We start from the raw sequence: 24,649 nt of genomic DNA, 5'->3' as shown, positions 1-24,649 counted from the left end.
CAAAGTTAATGGGAAACATCTGGTGCCAGGAGGGAGGGGCGAGATGGTGCCTTGGCCATGTGAAAATGGGGAGCTGTGGCGATGGGGTGCCGGGCTGGCCATGTGTCTGCAGTGTTGGGGAAAGGACCAGGAGCAATGGCTGAAGAGGACAGCCATTGAAATGGGATATGGGTGGTGAAACCCCCCTGAGCATGGGGCACCACTGCCAAGCCCTGGAGCCTCCCAGTGCTGGGTTGTGCTGATTTCACTTGGCTAAGGAAGGCAGCCAGCAGTTGTGGGGAGGGGTTGCTTAAGTGCGTATGCATACACACACTTTCTTGACAGCTCATAACTTCTTCTTGTTGCTTTTGTTGCCTTTTTTTTTCCTTTAGATTTTGAGATGCTGGTGTACTTGGCAACCTTAAACTTCCCATATAGGTGTAAACTTGGTCTCTCAACCCCACAAGGGATGATGGCATTGGAGTAGACAGCTGGATTTCTTTTACTATTAAATGCTGTTTTCTGTAGGAAAAGAAAAAAACAAACCAACATTTCTTTATCTGTTGAATTTAAAAAAAAATTAAAATACCACATTGTTAAATCCAATTTCCTTTTCCATATTACTTAATTTCACACTTCTAGAGTGGACAATGAAAGCAAACATGTTTGTATCACTTGAGGCGTCTGGGTCTTACGGTGATCCAGTAGATCACTACATATTTTGTGTGTTTTGTGTTTAGTAGTTACCTATGTAGAAGCTGTGGTTACACTTCAATTTCTAAACAAAAGTTGGAAATATCTCTGTTTCCCTTAAATCGTTTTGTCACTATAAACATAATGAAATTTGGGCCAAATCTAAACTACTGCTGTACCATTAAAATGTATTTTTAAAATTGCAGACCAAAAGGGCAAGGCAGTATTTTTTTTTTTTTTTTTTGGGTCTGTCATCAACTCAAACACTGCACCACACACAAATACCCTTTGCATGGTAACCAACACCTCATTTCGAGCTGAGGCTAAAATTGACCACGAAGGTCCTACAGGTGGCTTTTGTTGTCACCCTCCAGGTAACAGGATGGGACACTTCACTCACCCTGTTGCTTTGAATCTGTGAGAGTGAAATGTGAACCTATGCTTGTCATGCCCAACACTGCTGGGATAATGGTGGTGGTGTCTCATGGCCAAGGGAGATGTTTGCTGCTGACAGGAGGGAGAAGGTCCCAGAATAGTTGTCCTTGTCCCCCAACATGGCCTCATGGCACAGCTGCACCAGTACTTCCTGGCTGGGTCCAAGACAGTATATGGTGAAGCTCTGTAGAGGAGGGAAAAACCTCAGAAAGGCTGGATTTAGTCATGGTGCTGAACAGTAGGAAACGTGGTGGTGGCACCAGGGGGTGCTTGTAAGTACTGTGTGTTGCTGCATCTACCAGGTCTCTCTGCTGAGCATAGAAGAGACTAAAGGAACAGAGCAAATGCCTGATAGTCCCTCTGCACTGCAGTGTGGCAATATTGAGGATATTCTGGAAGAGAGGTGCTTTGCTGTACTTGGGAGAGCTGTTGCAGTGCTTGTGATAGGAATTGAAAAGGAAAGCAAAGTCTTGAGAACATGAGGTAGGAAAGGTGGTTCTGGTACATGAAAATTGGATTTGGAGCTTCCTGATAATTCCTGTTGCACTATTACAGAAGTAAAGTGCTAAAATAGAGATGGAGTGGAAAAGAGCAGAAATAATTCATGGTTTGACGTGGTGCAGGTCATGAAGATGATGTAATTATTCCTAACCTATTTAACCTGAAGGAAAAAGAAAGCTATAAATAAAAGGGTTGGGAGGAGGAGGAGAAAGCGTTTGTCTATCTAGAAGACTTAACTATTTTAGACTTGGTATCTCCAAGTAAAATTAAGGTATAAAATGCTTGATCATCTACCTGCTCTCTTTTAAGACAGAGGTAGCAAATACACCGTGCACTGCGGAAGTGAATACTAAGGGCAGACACTTGGCATCAGCTGGTGTGTTGGGCAGTGTATTTTGAGAGACAATACACTAATACATTAATTAACTAGATTAAGTATGCTAAGATCCTTAGTTTAGATCGGACGTATTTTTAAGGTGTGTAGATGTGGCACTTAGGGATGTGGTTTAGCAGTGGCTTTGGCTGCAGTAGGTTCGCAATTGGACTCTGTGGTCTTGGAGGCCTTTTCCAACAGAAACCATTCTGCAGTCAGCGTTTCAGACCGTGGTGTGATCAGGTCCTGGCATGTTCCTCAGCATGGTGGGCATAGCACCTGTGTCACAGTAGAAGTGTGGTCACCTCTCTCACACTTTTGTCCCTTTTTCCCACACAAACTTGAGCCTGCTGGCCTGCAAGCTGGACCCAGCTAGCATTTGCAGTTTTGCATTGGTTTTGGTTACCTGACTTGAACTCCTTTCTTGCTCTGCTGGGGATTGATGTCTTTGGTAGCTGCACAACCTCTTGGGTCTGTGCCATGGTAGCATGTGACATCAGAAATTTATAAGCCAGAAATGTGCTGCTAAAAGGACGTTCATTTAAACTGGAGGAAGAGAAATAGGAACGGCAACTTTACTGTCCTGAGATTGAGAGGATTGGTTTCATGACCTAAACCATTGCTTTTATCATTAAATTTTCTTTTCAGTTTGGGAAGAGATGCTATCATCCTCCTTCATAATGTGCCCATAAGAAATAATAGCAAACATCATTGTATTGTAGCTCTGTTCTCACAAGTTTGATGTTGTGATTGTATTTCATTTCTTCTGTGCTGATAAAGACATAAATGGTTTCTGAAGGAAAGTGTGCTCTAATTTGTAGACATGAAATTGGTACAAATTTGCCTGTTATTGCTGACATAATTTCTTCTTTGTCTGACCTCATTCACCTGGCATTAAATTCATATTACTGTATCTCAGTTTAAAAATTTCTACAGCTAATAGGGAAAACCTTTGCTTTAAGTGTTTTGTTGGCTTGATCTAATCTATGTCCTTAATGTCAACTGTGGGACTGGATCCAGCTCTTCAGTGCTGGCAACTGCCTTTTAACGTCATTTATTTATTATGGGGAAAACAATTTAAAAGCTTAGTTATTAAAGCCACTTTTTATAGGGGAAAGTAATGAAATTGCCCGGTCTGAAGGCAGAAGTTACACAACTTAGTATATAGTCTTAAATAGCATTATTAAAGCCAAATACACACCATTAAAATCATTTGAAGTTTATTTTGTTGTAAAACCCTGAGCAGAGTGCTTTCTGAAATGATACTTTGTAATGCAATGGCCAAAAGTTGCTGCTCTGCCCACCGTGCAGTTTGCAGGTTACCCGTAATCCAGGTTTTATTAGTTTGCTATGCCAGACTGCCTGCCCTTGCATTAAGTCCCCTCTGCTTGAAGCCCGAGCATGTTTGCAGCTATTCTCTTTACAAAAGTAGGCACAAGGTTAATCAGAGTTATTTGGGAGCTGATTGCTGTGTAAATAGCAATATAAAACTAGATTGAACTGGAATATGCAATAGCATTTGTAATGGTTTTTTCCTTCTTCTCAAATTTCTGCTCTGCTCTGGAGTTATAAGGGTGCAACACATATCTAAAAGTTTTTGATCCTAGGAAAACTGAGCTGCGATCTAAATTTGTCAGTTAAAACATACATGTCCTTGCATACCAAAAAAAAAAAAATTATAATTTTTTTTTTCTCAGGATGCACAATACAATGTTGAATTCGTGAAGGTTTGTTTCTCTTGATAATTTTGGTTAAGGGAAGAGTAGACAATTAGTCAACTGGCGTATAAAAGACAGTGTTGAATTAATGTTCTAAAAGGAGAAGAAGAGTTTCATTAATTCCAGAGATGATTTTACTTTTTGTTTGATTTAATTGCTTTCTCGCATTGATTTTCATTAGCATGCAAATATGTCTTCCTTGCTGTGCTGAATGTTGAAAAAGATAAAATAAAACAAAATACAAAGAGAAGCGATGAAGACAAATCTTTTTCTTCCAAAGGAAAATGTAAATGTTATCAGTACTAGGAGAAATAATGAAAAAAAAGTATGCTTCTCAGAAAAGTGCAGTAATCAGAATTTTGAATATTTCAAGAACAATTTTGTCATTACGTCAAAATAGCTCAATCAGAGCAGGAAAAATGCAGTATTGATAAATGGTGATGCCACCAAGTGAGTTATTTCAGGTGGTATTGTGACCAAAGTGTATTTGTAGAGCTCCCACGAGCTAATCAATACTAGTCTGTGCAGGAGTGGTAACTTTCCTGGTTGGGCTTATTTTATCTGCTTACCTTATTTTAATAGAAAATAAACCATCACTTCTAGGATATTTGGAAATGAGAATTTGACACCCGTTATGAAATACACTGCTATTTCTCTTTTCTGGATGAAGGTGGGGGAAAAAAAAAAGCTTAAGAAAACTTTGATTGATTTAGAGCTTCTGATAGTGATCTGAAAAAAAGGCTTCTTGTGTGAGGGAATCACTTCATTTCTTCCTGACCTGTATTGAGTCCTAATATCTGTCATTTTATTGTTGAGAGAATATAGTCCTTTAACTTTTTTACAAAGGAAATGTTCCTTGGAAAATCTGTGGCTGCACTACCTCTCAGATCAGCCTGTTTGATGACTTCATGCATATGTTGTAGTAGGAATTTGATGTATTTGCATATAAAATTTAGTGTTGCTGATGTTACACCGGTACTACTCTGTATATTATTAAAATGGCTTGCTGCAAAATTTCCAGCTTAAAATAAGAAAAAATGGGAAAAACCCTGTTGCTTGAAGCCTGATGGCAAGAAGGTAGGTGAGAGAAGGGTGTGTGCATTATGAGAGGTTGCAGTCTGAAAGTAAATCAGAAGGTGCAGAGGCCAGCATGGAATTAAATTAGGCAGTGTTCATGCACATACTCCACATTTGCTTAAGATGTGGTATGTGAGTGGTCTCAAAGTCAAAAGGCCCTCTTACATACTTGAGTTTAAGTGAATTTATAATCGTTGGATAATTAGGAAGAAATCCTTTACTGTGAAAATGTTGAGGCACTGGAACAGGCTGCCCAGAGAAGTTGTGGATGCCCCATCCCTGGAAGTGTTCAAGGCCAGGTTGGATAAAGTTTTGAGCAACCTGGTCTAGTGGAAGGTGTCCCTGCCCATGGCAGGGAGGGTTGGAACTGGGTGATCTTTAAGGTCCCTTCCAACCCAAACCATTCTATGATTCTCTGATTATGTCCCAAACTGTCTTGGAAAAATACTGCTTCTAATAAATTCTTACTGCTTGAAATAGGAAAGAAAAATTTTAACCCCCTATTCTAATATTAGAAAAAGGAAATAATGAGACAGAATCTGAGAGCTCTTTTATTGACAAATGCAGTCTCTCTTCCTGAAGTGCACCTGTAACTCTTTGGTGGGGTTTCCCCATGAAGTCCTGCTCTAGTTCTGCCTGACCTGTTGTTTTGTTACAACACTCAGATGCACTTTTCCCTCCCCACTGCATACACGTCGCCTTTGAATCTTCCCCTTGTTTTGTGATTAAGTGCTCCTGACCTCCACTTGCTGTTCTGCTTGGTGCCTCCCCACTGTGTCCAGCTCTTGCTGTCGTTCCATGCCCTCCTGTCCTTCCTGCAGGAAGCCCAGGTGCCCCTCATGAAGCTCTCCTGGCTCTGGCAGGGCTCTGCCCATCGTCTCAGCCCTGTGCCACTTGGATCCCACCTCACTGCTGACTTCATCCCATTGTACCACCCCTTTGCTGGCCCTGGGCAGCTGCATGGGGTGCTGTGCTGCCGAGGCTGGTGACTGTCTTTGCACAGACTCACAAGTGGCTGGATGGTTTCCCATTCTTCCCTTGTATCCCACTTTTCCTAATTTAAATGCTATGTTCGCATAAACCAGCTCTTTTCATTTCCCGCCTGCTCTGGTTTTTGTGGCTCTCCTAAAGCTGAAGCAGAAGACTGCAGACCCACTGGAACTTTCTGATTGGGATCAGAATGGAAACACAGGACCTAGGACCTCAGGAGCAGCATTGGAAAGCTTGTTTCTGTTTGGATCCCTTACTGGTACAAATCTTATGAACTGCATTAAAGTTTTAAAAAATGAGCTTCCCTTTAAAAGCCTTGCATTTTCTTATGGTTATAGGCTGAGAACTGATTTGGAAGTGTCCCAGAAGTGGAGTCATTTGGCTTGCTGTTGCTATCTAGAGTGGTCACCAAAGACAGCTTTTGCTTTTTAACCTCTACAAAATGTTCCCTGCCCGTAATTAATGTCTGATGCCAACCTTAGATATGTACACAGTGTCTCATGGGGAGAAGAAAAAATCATTGCAATAAAGTTAACATTTTAGCTACTGATGTGTACTTTCCAAATGCTCATATTTACTGGAAGAGATTTTAATTATTTCATTTTGATGCAGTTAGATTTGTTCTTATGTCAGGCACAAATGAATCAGTAGTTTTCTGGCTCATCACATTTATTCTGTAAATATTTTTTAAAATTATTTCAAATCCTCTGAACTTTTGAATATGAATGCACTGAATTCCAGTAGCCTAACTATTTTTATTTTCGTTTTGCACATAAAACGTGTTAGATAAAAGTTCCTTTCATCCATGGTGAGGTACTACGTTTTGAACTAAGAATTGTGTTTTGGCCAGCAACATAAAGATCTACTGCGTATTGAATAAATATATCACAACTGCTGGTGAAAACATCCTCCACTTACGCTTACCCTTGATATGCTGCTGCTTGTTCCTATGCTAGTTCTGGAGATTTTCCTTCAAACCATGGTTAAATGGCAGCCTGGAGATAGCCCAGGTTTTGTTGTCACCACTGAGCAGAATAATGCTAAAGTGCTGCAGAATGTGTGTGTGGCAGATAGTGCACAAAACTTTGACTCTTCAGGATAAATTAATTCTCTTCTCCTCTGGTTTTAGCTTGGAGCTCTGCCAGTCCGGAGCATCCTTCTCTTGACTCTTTCCTGCCATCACCATCTCATGTTCATGGGTTCCTTTTCTGCCCATCTCTGCAGTACTTCAGCTTTCACTTGGACGTTTCTTCCAGGTTGACAGTTGATAAAATACAGAGTAGCCCTCTTATCTTCTATGTTTTAGTCTTCTTTTTAGCTATTAAACAATTTCTCTTGCCTGCTGTCTTTCTCTAGGTTCTCCTTTTCCCCTGGTTCCTGTACAAAATGTAGCCAGAAAAGGACTTTTATTAGCTGTCAAGTTTTCAGACCAGTACCTCGAATTCATGAATAGCTCTTGTGAGCTTTTTATCTTTCTTAAAGTTCCCTTTTGTGGTGATGCTAAGAGAAAAGCAGTGACTGCTAATTATGGGCTTGCTGGGCATCCATGGGCTTCTGCCTGCCCTGCTGTGTCCCAGGAACCAGCTCTGGCTCCTATGCCTCAGTTGCAATCTCTGCCTTGAAGCAGCATTTGGGAAGGATGCAACTGCTGTTCCTTCCTACAGTGACATACCTCCTCCTGATAATGAAAGTAATATACCATTAACAGACTCATGTAAAGGAGACAAAAGCCTTTTGCAGTTATTAATCAAATCCAAACATCCTTACTTCCAACAGCAGGAGGTTGGGCTTTTATACTGAGAGATCTATTATCCTTTCTTTTATAAGGCAGAGAGAGATCATTTCTGCACAGACTTGGCAGCTTCTTCCATATGCTTTCCCCATCTGGGATGGGCTTCTTTGAGTCCAGTGATGATGATTACTATTACTTTAACATTATTATTTATTTTTGCTAGAGCTTTGTGAGAGGTAAATTTCTCTCCCTTTGTGGTAGGTTGTACTTGGTATGGAGCTGAGAGACATCCTGTCTCTTTTTGTGAGCCTCTCAGAAGGTAACAGTTCAACACAACCCATTGGTCGGAGCAGCAGCAGTTGATGGAAAAACACTATAGCAGCACACACCATTAAAAACAAAACCTAAAACCCAACAACCAAAAAGTCCCCCCAAATTTACTCCTGGTGTTCCCAGTATCCCATCCTCAGAGATCCGTCGGATCCAGAGTGATGTCTGTGGCCTCTTCCCCAGCAGAGAAATTGTCTCTCTTAATGACAGTTGTCTGGGAGAACCATTGGAAGAGATTCCCCCTAGTTAACTACCTTCCTTCAGCATCTTCTCAGCCTTTTTCTGAGCTGAATATGGAATCAAAAGCAGCTGTTGAAGCATTTTTAAAAAATATTATATGTGAGATGTTACTTTTGCCAAATAAACTGCATTATGCCTGTTGAAGCCATTTTGTTGGGTTGGTTTTTTTTTCCCTTTAACTTTCATGCTGTGTATTAGAATTAAGTAACTTCTGTTGAGATGGTTTGGAAGTTTCCGTGTAAGACTAAATCTGCGTATACTAAATAATCAGCTTTAATAGGAATAGTTCTTCATTATACTATTTAACAAATAGTGCCTTTAGATTCATATGCTTGAAAATTATTAATAAACAATAAGTAATGAAATAAAAATAAGTAGTTTTCTGATGTATCGATTTGTTCACTTACGAGTAGTTTCTGTAAGTCCATGTTTAAATGTGTTTTCCTATGTAGCCTACATTGTAGCAAGACATATATTAACATATACCAAGAGGAAATGTAAACAAACATCAGTTCATAGAGTAAAAGTCGACTGATATTTTAATTTTTAAAGTGTTCCTTCTTTCCGTTTTTTAGAAGCTTATATAAGGCAATGCACGGCAGAGAGATCAGGGTATCTTATTTCCTCCTGAATCCTCCCCCCTGCCCCAAATTTATAAAGCACATGCCCAGAGTTCACCAGACAATTTGGCAATTACATTAGCAGAGGTGCTGCTCAGGTTTCTGCATTGCATTTGGCAGTGTCACCCGTGGTGGCTGCAGAGGAGAGGGTGAATAGGGTGGCTGGTGGTCAGTGGCCCTGGCTATCATTGCTAAGGGATGGAGGGAGGAATGCTTTAGGAATGCCAAGTGAGTCCCAGGCATTGGTGGCTTTGCAGGGGAAGGAAGCTGCTTTTATTCAACTCTGCAAACACTGCAGAGAGTCGTCAAAGTCTCTGAAGCTCAGTAAGTTGTTCGAAAACTATTTAGCTCTTGAGTGTGAATATTTGGTATAAATATAGCTGTTCACATGAAAAAAAAAAAAGGCAGTTATCTGTGTGCGTTTTGTTCCTGAATTAGGTTTCCCACGATTAAGGGTTTTGTTCTCTTTCCTCATTTGGAAGTATTCCCCCACCCTCATTGCAAGTGTAAATTGCTCTCCTGTAATGAAATCAATGGACCTTCACTGATTTACAGTAGTAGAGAATAATTTGGCTCATTATGCATTTGATGAGATACGATCTGTGGTTATCTTTGCGTGGACAGATAGTAAAACATGAAGGACTAATAAAAAATGTCATATTCTCCAATACTGTGCTCTGGCTGTGTATACATGGATTTATTATTACATACAAGTGGAGGAAAAGTATCCCTGGGTCAGCCCAGATGGAGACTGTTCTCTACTTCCTACTTCTGTTGTGAAACTCTGTTTTGTCAGTCAGGGTGGATAGAGGCTCTGGTTTAGTCTTGGGTTCAGCATATATCCTGGCAAAGTGCAACTGCTCTTTACACAGGCCTAACTGGAGGGTTTGATTGGGTTTTTTTTGTCTAATGGAAACAGAAGTTTCTTATAGTGGTACCAGGATGATGTTAAAGGTGGTTGTTTTGAGTCACAATCAGGATTTAAAATCAAATCACCTCAAAATTGGTTGTTCCTGTAATTTGGCTGAGTAAGTAATCCATCACCCTTTGACAGCTAGCTGGCTACAGGAAAGGCTCTCACATTCCTGCAGGTTTGGTGCAGATCCTCAAAAACCTTTACCCCTGTGACAGCTCTGGTGAGGGGTTTTTGTTGCCTAGCACTCTTGACCCTTTGGGAAAAAGTTAAACATGCTTTCTTAATTTTACTTTTTCTTAAAAGAAGGTGTGTTGCAATGGTATCTTCTGTGATATTGATACATGTTCCATCTCTGGTGATGGGAATTTTGAAAAGGGAAGTGAGAGTGTAAGATAAAATTGATTGTGAGGTGTGAGGAATGTACTTTAAAAGCACTAATGCACTAATGTGAATTGTGTAGAGGTCTCTTTCTGTAGTTTGTTTTAAGAGGTAAATAGTTTTTATTTCTCAAGTTCTGCATGTCTCAAATTCACAATGTAGGAATGTGAATATTGCTGAAAACCCACTATTAAGACTTCTATTGAGGAGTAAACTTGAAAGAGCTCTGCTGCTGGCCAGCTGGTTACTGCATGTTTTTTCCAAGTACTTTGTAAAAATATTTGGGTTTTCATATGCAAATGTTTTCTCCCCTCTATATAACACTCTAATGACTTAGCTGATGAACTGATTTATTCACATCTTGCATGTAGCCTTTTCTGGACTGACTTTTTGCCCTATACAATACACATGGTGTTTGTACCAGACACACTAAGAGGAATGGGCATAAAATATCTAAAGGGATCACCTTGAGCTTATAACCTTCATCCTTGTAGTGTAAAAATTCAGAGTGCTTTGAGTTTTTCACAGCGTGGGTGCCACTGGTGAATAGGGTTGGGTTATCTCTGTTTTTAGTAATGGCAGAGCTCTTTACTAGGTTGGGTTTAGGTTTGGTTTGGGGTCTTTTGAGGGGGGAGGAAGGGGTGGGCTGTGGTTTTGTTTTCAGTGGAGAGCATTATCATGCTTATAATACTAGAACATTTTACACACTTTGTGGGTTAGGAGGCACTCAGGAAAACAAAGATGACTTTAGTGAGGTGAAATAATTCTCCAGCCTCCTGGACAATTTAGCCCTGGTCAGGAAGCTTGGGTTAAATTTCTAGGCTATGTGTCTTTAAAATTAGTCTTCTCCTCTTCTCAGTTAGTGCTGATGACCAGATGGGAGTGTTTTGGTTGCTCAGTGAGGCCCCTCTGCTGTGAATCAGAGACATTCTCTGGTGGCAGGAACCACAGATGGAATACCTGTAAGGGCGTGGCAGTCCGTGGGGCTGCACGCTGTGGATGCTCCGTTCTGTTTATCCAGCAGCTGCTCTGAGATGAGGCGTGGCAGCGCTGGGGTCTGTGCACAGAGCAGGTGCCCTGGCTGTGGTGGGGGGATACTGTATGAGCCCCCTGTGCTCCAAATCCAACAGTGATGTCTCTGTAAATCACAAACATTCACTTCCTTAAATGTACTGTATTTTCCTTGATTTCATTGCTTCATCTGATTCGGGATGCAGAAGATTCCTCTTGTCTGCTGTCTCTGAAACCGTCCTCTGGTGCTCAGTCATGATACTTGACACAGTACAGCCTCTGTGTCCTCAGCATTGTGCTCCAGTAGTGCCCAAGCACAGCAATGATAGCGGTCTGAAGCAGGAAGGATTTGGGGTGCAGAAGGGATTTTGTGTGGCATGTTCTCTGAGTGGTGTTCACAGGGATGGAGCTTCAGTACCTTCTCTGATGCCATGTATGATTGCAGCATAAAAGAACTCTTGGATAAGGTTCCCTAAGCATGGTGCTTTTGAAACTTGAGCCTGTCTCTTTGAATTATTCTCTGAAGCTACCCAAAAGCTAATGCAAATCTTTTTAATCTTTGGTAATAAGCAATGTGATCCAAAATATCACATGTTAATTCGGTGGCTGCATTTCTTCTTGTTCCTGAAAACTTCCCAAGCCAAGGCTGTGCTCTGAGCATGGTCTTGAAGTTCATCAGCCAGTTTTGGTACCTGCAGCTTAAAACTGTCATGGGGCTTAACTTCTCAAGTACAGCAGAAAACAAAACTGGATGGTATATGAGAATATGCAGAATAATATTGGGAAGTGAATAAACCATGTCAAAAATTTTTAATAACTTTTGTAGGACCATGGTCCTTATGATGCCTAAAGTTGTTATTTTTAAAATCTTTTATGAGAATCTGTTTTTTTTATATTTTATTTTACATGTCTATCATTTCATGCTGTTTAAGATTTCACAAGTGAATATGCTCTGCTTCTGTGGAAAAAGTTAATAAGCTCCAGATGTGATTTCATTCTCTCCAGAGGTAAATTTAAATCTAGTAATTCCTTACAGGCTTTGAATCAGTCGTTCTTCTTTTCTTTTCCTTAATACCTAGCTGATGAATTACAAAAGTAATTCAAACTTTGTTTTCCAGTTCTTTTCCTTTTCTGCTGGCAGCTGGCAATTCTTTTGCTGTGGTGCATATCAAATCACAGCTCACTGAGGCTCCTCACAAACAGGAGTACAAAGCTCTCACACTGCCATGCTCCTCGGGGTTTACACCTTTGGGTTGAGAATGTGAAGTCATTGAAAACTGTTGATCTGAGAAGCCTTAGAAAATTTTGATTTTGCTGTTTTAAAAAAAATGGATTCCCGCTACCCCTACATAGAAAGTCATTACTCTGTTGCTGCTCTTTATGGCATTTGCACAACCTTTCAGAATAATTTACTTTAGAAAATTGAGCAGTGAAAGAGTCTTGACAAAATCAGATTGAGGGCTCAAATAACAAAGGCTACAATTGTAATGTTCCTAAGCTAATGAAATGTAATTTAACAAGTCAGTTCAATAATTTGCCTCTAAACTCCAGAGTAAAGTTTCATTCAGTGACTGTCAAATTTAAGATACCCCAAGCCTTGCAGATAAAGCAAAGACCATGCTCTTAGCCCATTTGCACTGCGAGCTAGACTGCCAGTGTGGAGCCCTGCCAGCTTGGGACGGATGAGAAACTGTCTCCCTACAGAGAGCATCAGATCTGTGGTTTTTGCTTCTAGTTTTTGACCCTGACATCCAATCCAGTAACCACAAGTGAAGCTGAACTGCTAGCAAACAGCAACTTTTTTTTCTTTTTATTTTTGTTCCACAGTAGAAACATGTGTCAAGTACAAACAGTGAAGTTCGTACGCTGTTGTATCAGCCCTCCTCACACCATTCTAGCAGAGGGTGAGATATCAAATGCAATCACATCAAAACCCCATAGGAAAGTACCACAGGGTGCTTTAATAATCTGGGAAGGGGCAGAGCACAACTGCAATGCCCTTGGTGTGGGAGGTGATTACATCCCAGCTGAAATCACCATCAACTGTTTGGTGTGGGCCCACATGCTAGACCTTGGGAGAAGCCAGTCACATCACTTAGTGGATCAATTAAATACTGTGGGAATTTAGCATCCTACACTCAGTGCATTTCTTCAGTTGCAATGGATGGATTGGATGGATGGATTTACCTTCCATGAACTTTATACTTGAGAAACAGTTGTGGGCAAAGTGTAATTGAAAAAGAATCTCAGAGGGATGACTCAGCTAAACCTATTCAATTTTTCCAGCTTCCTGCTTTTTCTTCAACTTTTGTGTCTAATATTAATTTTATTCTTTCAGAGACAGACATTTTAATTGATTAAGTAGACCCTGGAGGTGGATAATACATTGCCAGCATTTTTAACAACATGTTGCTTAAAAAAAATCATCCATCAGCTTCATGCTCTTCTCAGAGAGGGGAGAAAGAAACCTGTCAATTCTACATCCTTCACCTTGTTCCCCAAAAGATCCATCACTTCTTCTTGTTGCACATCTGGTTTAGTACTTCCTAGCTTGCATTGATTTTTTGTGTGCCTTCGGATGAGGGGAGTTAATATTCCCAGAACTCATGATGGAAGAAACATACCCTGTTCCTTCTATGGGAAGTGGTTTGGGGGACCTTTTCTGATGAAGGCTCTGTGAACAGTTTGCCCTGCATTAATGGGGCTGCCTTTGAGAGCAGTGGGTACTGAGGGGTTCCCTGACCGAGCAGGAGTGTCTCAATCCTAGGCTTGGACATGAGCTGTTAAGAGGTGTGCTAGGATCCGGGTCTGGATGGGCAGTCCTGCCAGGTGACTTTATGCTCCAAAGACCTTTCCCTTGGTGAGTAGAAGTGATTCCCATTCACCGTTACAGTGCCATCCAAAGGACTGAAGTTTTTAGGACTTAAGGAGAGCCACAAAAAACTGCACTAGTGGACCAAGAGCAAAGAAACATGCAGGGAACTGCACCTAGGAGGGAATAAGCACAGGCTGGGGGACAGCAGCCTCAGTAACAGGACTGCAGGAAAGGACCTGCATGTCCTTTTGGTGGACAAGCTGAACATAAGTCAGCAGTGAAGGGCAACGACAGAATCACAGACCATAAAATCATGTAGATTGGAAAAGACCCTTTAGATTATTAAGTCCAGCCATAAACATAACACTGCCAAGTCCTCTGCTAAACCATGTCCATGGTCAAAAAAGAGCACAGATGGCATGACAAGAGAAGTCTCCCCCCAAGTCAGCAATAGACAGGTTGTGTCTGGAATCCTGTGCCCAGTTTTGGGTCCTGCTCCTATGGAAGAGAGGCTTTCCATTTTAGACTGAAGGTTATCAAAATAGCAAGGAGGCTGAAGGATGGAATGAAGGATCAAGAGAGGTGGGAATTGTGACTTGATGTATCCCAGAGAAGAAATTCATTGAAGGGGAATCTTATGAATGGTTTATAAATAATGCCTCATCCTGAAAGTGTATGGCAGCAGAAGGATTTCTTCTTAGGTGTAAATAACCAAATTTCATGGTAAAGATGATCAAATATCAGCACAGGTTGCCCAGAGAGTGTGCAGAGTCTTCATCCTTGAAGATATTCAGAACCTGACAGAACAAATGCTTGAGAAGTCTGATCTAACTTTGAAGTTAACCTTGCTTTCAGTAAGGAGATAGGACTTGATGATTTTGAGGCCTCTTGCAGTCTTCATTATTCAATGATTCAATTAAAATCCTATGCTTTATGAACTCTTTTGATTTTTATCAGACTGCTAGTCAGGTGTTTCTCATGGAAAGTGTTTTTCAACCCATAATTACTCCTGATTTGAAACACTTCAGCTAACTCTTTTATCCAAAAAGAGTGTACGCCTCACCTGCAGGGGAAGAGAAGGGGTTCGGGTTTTTTTCCCCCAAGCCAAAATTATCTTAACCTTCTTTTCAGGAACGAAAGGATTCTATATTATTTTACCTGTATTAGGGTTTTTTTCTGTTCTTTCTCAGAAGTTCTGTTTTTCTTGTGCCTTCAGGCAAAGCCTATTGGCTTGGCAGGATGCATGGCTTTTTGGCAAGGCCATACTGAATGAAGTAATGCACAAAAAGTTTATGTTCAATGAGGATTTGAACAAGTTGGTAAGACTAGGGCTGGATGGAAGGGAAGCCTCAGAGTAGAGAGTGTGATGAAGATCAGAAAGTGGGGGAAAAGAAGGAAGCAGGGCAGAAACAAGTCAGAGGAAGGGACTAAAGAGTGATATCTTTGTTTTGTCCTAGGCAGGACTTGTTCAGTGGTGTGCTCAGAAGTTGGCCAGCCTCCTGTTTATATTTTGCAGAAGGGCTGTGATAAATAGGGCAAGGCAATGCAGGTGATGAAGTAGCAGGCTGGACTGGACTGATCCATTCAGTCCTATGGATTACCCCCGAGTTCCCTAGTGAGGCTATGTCACCTATCTGAATTTTCCCTTTTCTGAGGTTTGAGCTGTGATCTGAGAATCTCAGTACAAAAATGATAAGCTGCAGTTGAAAAGTATTGGGATTCTGCTAGGAGATACCACATGATGTAAGCGCTCTTGCGTGGGTGGCACAAGTTGGGCATCCCAATTTGATGGATGCTTTTGACATTAATGTGTGTGGCTCATTCCCCCGTGTAGAAAATGAGGCTGGAAAGATGGTGATTATCAGTATTGATGGCTCTTCTTGCAGTGCTCATTTACCAGTGTTAAGCACCACAGGAAAGTGAGGAAATTGATAACTCTGTCTTCATGACTCAATTCCTGAAATACTGCTTACCTTTTGCACTGGATAAGGCAGCAGTTCCTTCCTGGCCAAAATAAAAAGAAGAAAGAGGAAGGTTGGACATAGCGCATCAGTAGAAGGAAATTTAATTCTGGCATTTCTAAGTATTGACTTGTATAATGCTAATGTATTCTGGTGGGTAATTTTACCTATAAAATTGTGTTCCTATTAGTTTTGTCAATTTTTTTGTTGTAAGCATTGGCTGTAATGATTCTACTGAAGCTTCTCAGTCTGCTTGCATTATTCAGCATTACTGATGTAAAAGGAGAAGTCCAGCTTGTCCTGTCCAGTTCACTCAAAGAAAAGGTAAAATTGTCTTTTAGAGGCTGAGTGGACTGTTCTGCTGCACGGGTTTCCAACAGTTCTTTAACCTCACTGAAAGTGAATACATATTTCTTCTGAGTTTTGGCTCCTGCTTGTGATACTGTTGGAGCCTTTATTTTTAGAGTTGCTATCTATTCTCCTGCTGCCATATCTGTCTGCTGAGTGTTGCACTCCTGCCAAGTTACACTTGCTCTAGACACAACATAAACATAATTACATGTAAGAAATGTGAAATCACTGTGAAAAGGGGGTTTAGTTTCAAAATAATTTCACTTTAGTACCGTTTCTAGTCTTAATCCTGGCTGTCTAAAGCAAGGGTTACCTACTGTTGATGTGTAAAGGGTATAGTGTGCTTTAACTCTTTTCGCTGCCTGGAGTTCTGAGATGTTTCAAGAGAAGAATTAATAATGGGTCTTTATGTGTATTAATGGAAAAAAAATTTGTTGTTTTTATACTGACATCTGAGAGGGATCACTAAAGCTGTGAAATAAACTGTGTCTGTAGGGGAAGGAAAAAAAGAAAATATAGGAGAAAAAGATTTTATCTTTCTTTAAAAAAAGGTGGCCCTAGTAATAGATGGTCAGGAAAAGTTTTATTCATTGTCCCCTGAGGTCTGTCTTCATCCCAAGTTCATTAGTTTTCTGATTATTAAGGCTATCATGAAAACCACAAGGAAAATTTGGCCATGTTTTGAGAAAATAAAATATTTGTGATTGAGGACTCGTTACTTTGATGCTAAGAAAAGAAAAAAAGAAAAAAAAAACCCAGCAAAACAAAAACCACAAACAACTTTGACTTGCCTTAGTTGAGAAAACACCTCTTTTTAGTTAACTCTGAAGAATAAAACTTTGAGGTTAAGTAACATACATTACTTAAACATTGCCTTGATTATTTTTTTTTTTTTTAAACTTGTGGCAGACTCACAGAAACAGAACTGAATTGGTAATTTGGATGAGTCCTGATATCTGATCCAGTGCTGGTACAGAAGGATGTAGCTGCACATCACAGCTATTATAGCAACAGAGACCCATTGGAAACAAATTTTTGTTAGGATCTAATGTAGCTGTTACACAAACACATATGCAGCTGTTTTTAAAATTAAAACAAAAGTTCATCGAGAGACATGGAAGTAGTTGAATATAAAATGTTGGTTTTATTCCTGTTTCTCTTGTGTGTGATGTAGGACTGTCTGATATCTGGTGAGACTAAAAAGGTTTTGAGTCTCCCTTATCTAGATAGCTTTCTGCAACTGGGAAATAGAAGTGTTACCACAAGAAATGATGAATGGAAGGAATTGCATTAAGTAATTGCAAAGCAAGGCACGGATGAGCCCTAGTCCAAAAGACTAGGCTCTTGGGGAGGCTGCACAGTTCATGGGTGAAGCTCTTCTCTAGGACTCATTAGACTGAAATGAGCTCTAGAGAAGAGGCCCCAAACCCTGAGTTGTGAGCCCAAGAATATGTTATACTACCCTTGACCACATGTGGAGCAGTGCCTTTCAATGATTTAAAGCAAGGAGTTAAAAAAAAGGATTCTTGGCTATTCAGGTGAATCTGTGAATCGTGGCAATGTTTCTGCTGGCCTGAATAACTTTCAGGCTCATTTCTGAAGCTCCTGGCAGAGCAGCCCTGGAGCTGTGAGGTCTGCGCCCCACTCTTCCCCTCCTCTTCACTCAGAGGCTGGTGGCAGCTCATGCCCTTCCTCTGCTCAGCCTGACATTGTGCAGAAAGGATGCTCTGTGTGCCTTCTCTCTGTGGTGGGGGACAAAAAATAAGCTTGGGGAAGAGGGATGCTCCAGACCATGTGTTTTAAAAGTTCTCCTCTGCAGGGAAGGATTGGTGTGTCTGGATTGGTGAAAACCTGGCTCTTCTGTGTCTGCTTGCTGCATGCCAAGATAAGATATAGTTGTGCAACGGACATAAAAATATTCTTCATTGTTAGAGAAAAGCATGGGTATGAAAGTGGGAAAGACAGGGTTGTGATGTGGGTTGGTCGTGCTCTTGTAGCACCCATTTAAATTCCCATTTATATTTTCCTAATACGCTCATCTCCTTTTTGCCTCAGAGCTATTTTAATTGAATTTGCTTGTTCTGCCTGCCATTTAGCTGTGAGCTGCCCTGACTAAAACCAGTTCCAATGCAATAACAAACAAAGCTGTTTCGCTCAATTTCCGGCATTAAAAGCAGCTGACCTTCGTGTGCTGCGGGAGGAGTGGCGGGGTCTAGCGGGTCTGATGCTGAGAGATGCACGCAGAATCAACTGTGCACATAGCTTGGATGAGAAATTACTTGTAATTGCACTAACTGTCCATATTAAACACAGTTGCTGTCTTTCTATGTGCGAATGCGTGTGTGTCATTTTCAAATATTGCCTGAATTTGAATTGAATTATCAAATGGGCTGTAATATTAGGCTAGAATTCTTTTGGGATGAGTGTGTATCATTACTAAGCATAATGTAGCTGTTTCTCTTGAATGTACTTTTTTCATTTATTTAGAAAAAAGGTGTTTTAAAAAATTCTCCAACAAATACAGCATTGCTACTCTTGGATAAAACACAAAGTAATTGAGTCAGAACTGTACAGCTATTAAAAGTGTCTTTGTCTAATTTATAACACAGAGCAGTCAGACAATGCACTGTTTCTCTCTGACACTCTGTTTCTGTTGGTTTTGTTGGACTTGGCCACCAGGAATATCAGACTGCACAGGGCAGGGACATCCTTGCATCATTAAACTGATGAGTTTTCCCATCCTTTTCAATGGTGAGGACTTCACCCACTGAACTGTTGAGATTAGACCTCTTTGTTGCAGGGAGGAGTATCATGTTTGCTTATGCAAAGCTACTGGGGCAGATAGTATGGATACAACACAGTTGTTTTTTTTTTTTTTTCCACCTGTGCTGTACTTACGGGACTCCTGATAGTCTGTTTCAGGCTCTTGTTGAGTGTGTGATAAGGTTTTCAAACAGAGGTTTAGAAAGTCTCTGTTGTTTCTCAGTGGCTTGGTTGGAAAAGAATGTGTTGAGATAAAGCCTGTCCGTACTGCCGATGGGTAACCTACATGCCAATGGGTAACTCTGCAAACAAGCAGAGAGGCAGCTTATTTGTGTGGTTTATAATGCTGCTTTAATTCTTAGTTTTATAAACAACCCAACTCTGCTCAGGCAGAGAAGCAGTCTTGTGAAATCTGATATAATTATTGGCTGCTGCCAGAGAGCAGAATATGCATTAGGAAATGGTATGGAGGAAGCAGGGCTGCTTCTGTCTGACCCCTCCTTTCCTCTCACCAGCATGCTCAGAGTCAGTGCAGCTTGCAAATCAGATTTGAAACCTGTTTGTTTAAGCACAGTGCTTGCTCTGATTCTGGTCTTGAAAATCATAGAATCATTAAGATTGTAAAACACCTCTAAGACCATCAAGTCCAACCAATAACCCAGCTCTGCCAGGTCCACCACTAAACCATGTCCATTATACTCACATCTATGTGGTTTTTTAACACTTACAGGGATGGGGATTCTGCAGCGTCACTGTTCCGCACCTGCCTGTTTGAATGTTTGTCAACCTTTTCAGTGAAGAATTTTTTCCTAATATCCTTCTATTGCTTAGAATACCTTGAGGATAGCACTTCATAAAATCACTTACTTGAAAACATAATAGGTGTTAGAACAGGTGGATGCATTCTCAGCGTAATAATGACCACTTGTGCAAAATTTCTTGATTTTTTTTTTTCTCGTTCTTCTGGCCTTGATTAGTTTGACTTTCTTCTATGCTAGAAAGTAAACTTTATCATAGTACAATGAAGACTACAAAAAGTAAAGAAAGTTACAGTCTATAGAGGTATAAGAAGCCTGCATAAGAGTAGGTCCAAATATTGGCTGTCCACTAAGGAGTCTGAGATATACAATGCTATTATTAACTAAAAATGTTTAATTTTTTTTTTGTTGTGATTTAAGAAACGTCACATGACTCAGCATGACTCATACCACCTCTCCTTTCCACGTTTAATTTTGTCATTTGAGTAGCTGTTACAGCACTCAGTTTCCTTTCTACAAGTTATTTTACTGCTCTTTGGAACAGTAAGGCTTAAGCAAAACAAAGATATACAGATCTGTGTGGGAGGAAAAAGAGGGAAATGAAACTCTCAGAAAGACCTGGTATTATTTATTTTCCCAAAGATATGTGTATAAAGTGAACCTGGTGTAGGAACAAGTATAGGAACACTGGAACTTTGTGAAAGAAATATACAATACAGTTGAAAATTACATTACTGCTACATTGCAATGCTTTCAAAATGCTTTCTCTGGTAAAAATTTCAGGCTGGTTTTAGTCTGTTCCACTTGTTAGTATTTTCATCTCATCTATTCCACAGAACCTAGATGTCTCAGGTCAGATGCATTGTTGGTCCTTCATAACAAACCAGGTTGATCACATCCCAGTGCTTAAAATGTAGTCTTCCTACGATGTGATGCTGGCATCCTCTGGAGTCATGCTCAGGTGTGTATTTGCTCAGGGACCCAGGACACCAGCTGTGTTGCTCACCTATCCAGCCCCGTTGCTCTTGAGCGCGGTGGTTGCGGAGATGAGTTCCCACTACAGGTCTCTGGAAGGTGGAGGGGCTCCCTGGGCTGGTGCAAGTTCAGCGTTGGCTGCATGGTTGCAAGTAGCTGTTGTTTCTGTCTCTCACTCCGCTTCAAATGTGACATCTTTGTGCACAGTTGTTCCCCATATGTAAAGCTCTCAAATATTTGTGAATGCCTGAGTATAGCTATAACTGCTTTCTGTGGGTTAAATAAATTGTTCCCAAAATATTCCTTATCTTACACTTGTCTTACACTGCTGTAGACATTTCAAAAATGTCTTTCTTTTTCACCACTTTCTTTTTTTTTTGTAAGTAAGCAAAAATAACTGAACTTTTCCTTACACAATGCAAGTGTTTTATAGATTTCAGGCACTAAAAGAGGTAACAAGAAGTGGTTAAGAGCAGTTGCTGTACTCCTGGTACAGAAGCTGAGGTATTAAGGACTTCAAAGATAAGAAAGTAAGATGTAACATGCTACATTATCTCATCATAATAGCTCAGTTTGCATGTACATAATGCATTGTAACTGCTGTTTTACGGTGAGTTTTTCAGATGCTGTAATTGCCTGGTGAACGTTGCATTGCTACGTTCATTGACTGATGAATTCTATACAAACTTTAGACACATCACATAGTGGGATGTCTGGGAAGTTGAAACGTGAAAATTTTATTTGATTAGCCTAAATAAAATTGCTAAATAATAGAGACGTAATTTTAGCTTTAGAGAGGCTTTGAAGAGGGTGAGTAAAATACCCACATTGATGATGCAGCCTTCTCAAGAGACCATATGATTCATGCGCATTTCAAGATCACAGTCAATTACAGAAAAACAAAATTCTGCTTTGCTTTACTTTGCAAATTCATCATTGGGGAGTTTAGCTTCAGAAGTCCTTACTTTAATCATCATAGTGGACATACGACAGAGTATTTGATTGCATGGGCATTGTGGAGTATAGAAAATTTATTTCTCTCAAAGGCTAGACCTTTTGTCGTGTTATTCCAAGAATCATTCATTAAAAGTTAGGGTTTAAAATTATTATTATTGTTATTATTATCATTATTATTTGCTGCTCATTAAAAGTAGGGGAAAGGAAAACAAACTGAAAACCTGCCAGTGAGGAATTTACTGATGACATGAGAGCACTTTCTTTTTGAAGACCATTTCAGAGTACTACACAAAAATGATCTTGCTCTCTGAAGGGGTTTGACAGTCTTGCACCCCAAGAAATGAGTCACAATTGTGGTGGATACTCAAGGCTGAGTTCTGCAAGAATAAGTCACTCTATCTCCTGCCTTTTTGCTTGAGTGGAACATGAGAACACGAGCTCATGTTTCATCATTCATCTGTATAATCACTTTCAGGTTCCTTCAAAGAGTGGCAGAATCCCGCACAAAGGAAAATAAAGCAAGACTTCATAGTGCCTAATGCAAAGCAGACGGTGGCTGGCGCAGGGAAAGACATGGAGCCTCTGCGCCACAAGACACTGCTACAGCATCTTTAATGCTAAGCATTCAAATCCATGCTGTGCAGTGGCATGAGAAACACAGAGTGGTGGTGGTGTAGCCATGGTGGTCTAGGATGGATAGTCTCGAGAGGCAATGCTTGCCTCTCTCTAAGGGACGTGTTCTGTTTTGGCGTGAGCTCGGCCCTGTGTGGCCCTAGCAGGCAGGTATCCTGTTTGATTAATCGCAGCATATGTTGAGATAGACGATCAGCATGAGCAGTGCTGCCTGTCAGCATGCACACAGCCAGGGCATATGCTCCTGCCTGCCTTGCAGAAATATCCAGAGGGGCATTCAGAGTGCTGAGCTCGGTGGGGTAAGGATGGAGTGTAGACGACAAGGAGCAGTAATAAAACCTTATGAATACAACCTTGCCCATACTTCATTTTCATCTTTCCAATTTTTCTCCCCAAAATGTGGAAGGAAGATAGGAGAGCAACTCATTGAAGTCATCTGAACCCTCTGAAAGCTGTTTTATGAGTTCATTTATCTGGCTTGCTTGTGTTTCTTTGTAACTTCTTTCTTCTGCCAAAAATAACTCTTAGACTATAGATTAGCTGCTGTAAACATAGCAGTAAAATGGCCCAAAACTCCAGGAATGGACTCAATAAAAAAGTCAGAATTGGAGGGGTTTGGGACATTTTATTTCAAACTAATTAAATTATAGAATTTTCTTGCAAAGGCAACAACTCTGCTCTGCCTATTGTGCAAACATAATGCTTTGTATCAATGCCACTGTGTTTTTCCTTTGAGAAAATATTTCTACGTTTCATTATTTCTTACCTTGTGTGTCTTGTCAGGAGAAAACAATGTCTTAAGCTGAAAATACTCCTTTTCCAGCCTTACTGCCCTTGTCTGGTACCTCAAGCGTCAGCAAGATCCAGTTACTTTGGTTGAGAAAGGGTTGTTCATGTTGCATGTTAACAGGTGCAATGGCAATTGCAAATTTGTCCTAAGCAGATGGGTCAAGATACCAAAGTGTAGAGTGATGCAATCCATCACCATGGTCTCATCAGAGTAGAGCAGGCAAGCTGGGAAACTGAGGACCAGACCTGTTTGTAAGCCCTGATGCTATTAACATGATTTTATCTTGCAACAGAGATTCCAGTCCCACTTTTTCTGTTTGTTACTTTGTTTTGAGAGAGGCGCTACATTAAAACCCTGAAAAGCAGGGGTGCTTGGCTGCTCTGATTGGTGTGTTAAAGGGGGCCTTGGAAACAATTTGACTGAAGTTTGAGCAGAATGAGTCAAATGTGGAGGAGAGTGTAGTCTGGATCTCTCTGCTTCACAGGCTCTTTGTAAATACATTATTTTAATTATATATTTGAAACCACTGACGTGCTTGACTTTAACTGTCACCAGCGGTGCTGTGTCAGCCCCCAGGTACACTGAACAGATGTTTGCTTTTTCATGGATTTTGGTAAGGAATGGAAAGATAGTCTGTGCTTTCTGTGTTTTTGCCCAGGAAATAGATTTTTCAACCTGAATATTTGTTTAGATTTTGGTTTCAACCTTAGAAACTTCAGCACACAAATTATTTCCTTTCTTTTTTTTTGGAGGTGATGACAGGATTTACTGCATTTATTTTTCTATGGAGAAACAAATTTCTACAGAGAACAAATTGTGCACCCAAACATTTTCTGGGAAAGCAGCAGAGCATCTCTTCTTCTAAATGCAGGATCCTTATGTAACCTTGTGCATTCCTATCAGCCTATTTTTCTGAGTTACTTTTTTAAAGCAGGAGAGCTGGCCTGATGCTTAAGGCATTGAGGATGTTGCTTGGCAACTTTGGGTCATGCATGCGTTTCTGTGGGAGCAGCTGGACAGATGTTTGCACACAGGCTGACTGGGAGCAGCGCCTGGTGGTGACCGAGTAAACCCAGTCCTAAAATTGTTTCAAGAGATGTGTGATAAATTAAACATTTGCACTGTGAGAGGCTGTTCATGATACTCATTATTTGGAAAGTGTAAAAAGCTTTTCAAAAAGTGAGAGGCTGAGATGCCTTTCTTGGGTGTTTTTCAGTGCCTAGGGGACAGATACATACCATTTGTCATTTGGGTGAGTGAAATTTGTTTAGTTTAAAGCTGTGAGTTGAAGATGATGGTTTGTTTTGGTGTTGCCTTCCCCCACCCCCCAACTGTAACAGTGTTATTTTCATGTTATTAAGAGGATTTACCCTTCAGAGATCCCAAGGCAGATATCCCAGAGCTGTTTTGCAGGTCTGTGTCCAGTTAGCAATCAGATGCATTTCAGTTAGAAAGAAAACAGTTAAGTGTGAACCTCTGCTGCTTTTTATCCTGATATTCAATTTGCTGGGTGCACACAAGGCATCTGACTTTAAGGTATGCCACTATATTTGCCAAGGGAAAAACACAGAAAACCTGGATTGGTAAGTAACCTCTGATTTTTCCCTGTGAGTGCTGATAGTGAGAGCGAGTTGCAGGGGGAGTAAGCTGTTG

General features: G+C 40.6%; 1 protein-coding gene across 8 annotated transcripts in view; it reads left to right on the top strand.

Moving 5' to 3' along the window:
* Positions 1-24,649, top strand: part of EPB41L3 (erythrocyte membrane protein band 4.1 like 3) — a 143,191-nt gene that overhangs the window by 14,744 nt on the left and 103,798 nt on the right. The window lies entirely within an intron of this gene.

The sequence above is a fragment of the Corvus kubaryi genome, unplaced genomic scaffold (assembly GCF_017639235.1).
Source record: "Corvus kubaryi isolate FWS band 111438036 unplaced genomic scaffold, C.kubaryi_AGA036_p1.0 132, whole genome shotgun sequence".
Taxonomy (NCBI): Eukaryota; Metazoa; Chordata; class Aves; order Passeriformes; family Corvidae; genus Corvus; species Corvus kubaryi.
Note: the sequence above shows the minus strand (reverse complement) of the source record. Positions and strands in the feature narration are given on the sequence as shown.